The sequence below is a fragment of the Mus caroli genome, unplaced genomic scaffold (genome assembly GCF_900094665.2).
Source record: "Mus caroli unplaced genomic scaffold, CAROLI_EIJ_v1.1 scaffold_23606_1, whole genome shotgun sequence".
Lineage (NCBI taxonomy): Eukaryota > Metazoa > Chordata > Mammalia > Rodentia > Muridae > Mus > Mus caroli.
The window spans coordinates 3,688-6,953 of NW_018390956.1; the positions used below are offsets into that span (position 1 = coordinate 3,688).

At 38.9% G+C, this 3,266-nt stretch overlaps 1 pseudogene; it reads right to left on the reverse strand.

Annotated features, from left to right (window-relative positions):
- Positions 1-652: 652 nt before the first annotated feature.
- On the reverse strand, positions 653-1,588 carry LOC110288906 (annotated as a pseudogene).
- Positions 1,589-3,266: the final 1,678 nt, after the last annotated feature.

The following is a 3,266-nucleotide window of genomic DNA, read 5'->3' on the forward strand; positions in this document are numbered from 1 at the left end:
GCTAATCTCAGCATTTCACCACTTTTATATTCAAAAGTTTGAAAGTATTACATACGTATAAGAAATACAGATGGTCCGGGTCTTTATATGGATACCCAGTGTCTGGTTCCACCTTCTGTCTTAGTTACAGAAGTATTGCTGTGATAAAACACCATATCTATAAGCAACTTATGGAAGAAATGGTTTGCCTTGACTTACAGTTCCAATAATCCATAATATCTCAGTAAGCAGAAGCTGAAGCAGAAAGCTAGCTGATCACATTTAGTCAGCCTACCAGGAAACAGAGAGAACAAACTGGAAGTGGAGGAAACTCTCAAAGCTCATCCCCAGTGATGTATTTTTTCCAGAAAATCTGTTGTCCTAGAGATGCCAGGATATTTACAATCTTATAAGGTGGGTACCAAAATGCTTAAATGCATGAGTTTGTGGGGCCATTTATTATTCAAACCACCATAGACAACAATATTTTAGGTATTTTTTTAGGGAAATCATCTTAAGTCATAAAAATCATTGAAAATTTTATTTAGCCATTATCAAAGGAAGACAAGAAAATTAAAATTCAAAATTCTTTGAACATTTCTTTAAAGCATTAAAAAAAAACTTACAGAGAAAAACGTGACATTTTTAATACTAAATCAAATCTCTGTGACTGCTAAGCCTTTTTCATTAACACCTTTTTCAGAGAATCTGTGACATGCTTGTTTCTCATGCTGGAGATAATTGGATTTAACACAGGAATTATGACTGTGTAAAACAGAGAGTCTATGATATCTTGACCATCTGCTTCTTGTTACACGGGGAAAATATACATGATGAGAAGAGGTCCATAGTTCAGAGACACAGATAAGAGATGGGCACCACAGGTAGAGAAAGCCTTCTTCATGCATTGGACAGACTTCCTTTGTAAAACTGTAAACAGCACTAGTGTATAGGACACAAGAACAATCACAATGCTGAGGACTTGAATTATTCCAGCAAAAACAAATATCAGTTGAAAATTAAGTGTAGTGTCAGTAGAGGAAATCTTTAGCAATGGAACGATATCACAGAAAAAGTGATGTACAAATTGGAATTGCAGAAGTTTAGTAGTAATAGAAATCCCTCGTGTATTGAAGAATGAAGAATTCCACCTACAAAAGACAGGACTAAGAGACATATACATACTCTCTTAGTCATAATCATTGGATAAAGTAAAGGTTTGCATATGGCTACATAGCGATCATATGCCATAACTCCCAAAAAGAAACATTCTGTAGTAGCACAGATTGCAAAAATAAAGAATTGTATCATGCATTCAGAGTAGGAAATCATCTTATTCATCTGTAAGAAATCGAGTAACATCTTTGGTGTCACTGTGGATGATAGGCAAGCATCCACAAAAGCCAGATGGCCAAGAAAGAAGTACATAGGGATATGTAAGTGAGGGTCATTCCAGATCAGAGCAATTAGACCAAGGTTCCCTAGAATAGTGACAAGATAGATCACCAGAAAAAACAAGAACAAGGGCACCTGTAGCTCTGGAGACCCTGTGAGCCCTGTAAGCACAAACTGTCAGCACAGTTGAATTTTTCATTTCTGAATCCTCAATGGATAATTCCTGAAATTAAACACATGAAAAAGAATGTTCACCAAGATTCATAAATCAAATATCAGGAGAGTACATTTGATACCATATATGCTTATAGACTAATAAGCATATCAATATAACATTATACTTCTATATTTTTAAATATGGCACTTGAAGGAGTTTCGGGGAAGAAGTTAAAAGCATCTGTAAAACTAATTTCTTACCCATTTGTACTTAGTGGCTCTTGGCTAAAGACAGAGTATTTGTCTCACAAATTTGTTCACTCAATTTTAAATTTCTTAGATTTTGTTATGAAAAGATAGAAATGTAAAACATCTCACATAGACTAAAACAAACAAACAAACCTCCTAGCAAAAACGTGAATAATTTAGCTCCTGCACACTGCATCTTCAGAATATTCTACAACATTAACTGCCTTCCTCTTAAAAGAATTGGGGGTATGGTGTTTCCCCTTTAATGACATTTTTGAATCCTTTTGGTCCTTCCATGTTATCCAACTGGATTCTAACTATTTCTGTAAGACATTCAAGTTAGAATCAAAGGGAAGATATGAAAGAAAACATCTGAGAGTCTCCTCCTAGATGCCAATGAAAAGTTATGCAAAGACTCACAGCCAAACATTAGAGAGAGCTTGGGGAGTCCAACAGAAGAGTTGGGAGAAGGGTTGAAGGACCCTAAGAGGACAGGGACTCAACAGGAAGACCAATAGAGTCAATTAATCTGGACCTTTAGAGGCTCCCAGATACTGAATTACCAACCAAAGAGCGAGCATGAGGTGGACCTAAGACCCCTGAATATATGTAGCAAATGAGCACCTCAGAAGAATTCCACCAATTTTTCGCGCTCACCTTGTCTGGCAAGGAAGACACAACACAGTCAGATTCTTCTCAACAGCTTTTATTGCAGGAAAACCTCGATGTGCTAAGGGGACCCCGGGAACCCAGGGAGGATTCCTTATATACACCCCAGCACAGGGAAAATCTTTGTGTCCTCCTGGGATTGGTCAGTGTACCATCACCTTAATTTGTATGCACCCTCTGGGGAGGGATGGGCGCCAGATTTGGGCTAGTGCCTGCACAGTGGTGTTGTTTACAGCCATGGTGTAACAGAAACTGGCGCCATCTTTAGGCGTCAGCTGCCTACATCTCCCCCTTTTTTGTTTAATAATATGATGCTGGACTAGGTCTGGGCAATTCTGTTCTTCAGCCTCAGTTCCTGTCTTAGGTTGATTCTTTCATGTCATAGTCTTACCCGTCATAGGGTTACCCTATCTCCTCCAGGCCCCATGTCTTAGGTTGGTCTGTGCATAAGGAAAATTGCCTGTTACCAGATACCATGGATCTGTGTGACTACAACTGCCTGATGACCTAGGGCGAACACTTATTTTTTTTAATTAGGTATTTTCCTCATTTACATTTCCAATGCTATCCAAAAAGTCCCCAATACACTCCCCCCACCACCACCCCTACCCACCAACTCCCACATTTTGGCCCTGGCATTCCCCTGTACTGAGGCATATAAAGTTTGAACAACCAATGGGCCTCTCTTTCCACTGATGGCCGACCAGGTCATATTTTGATATGTATGCAGCTAGAAACACGAGCTCTGGGGGAGTACTGGTTAGTTCATATTGTTGTTCCACCTATAAGGGTTGCAGTTCCCTTTAGCTCCTTGGGTA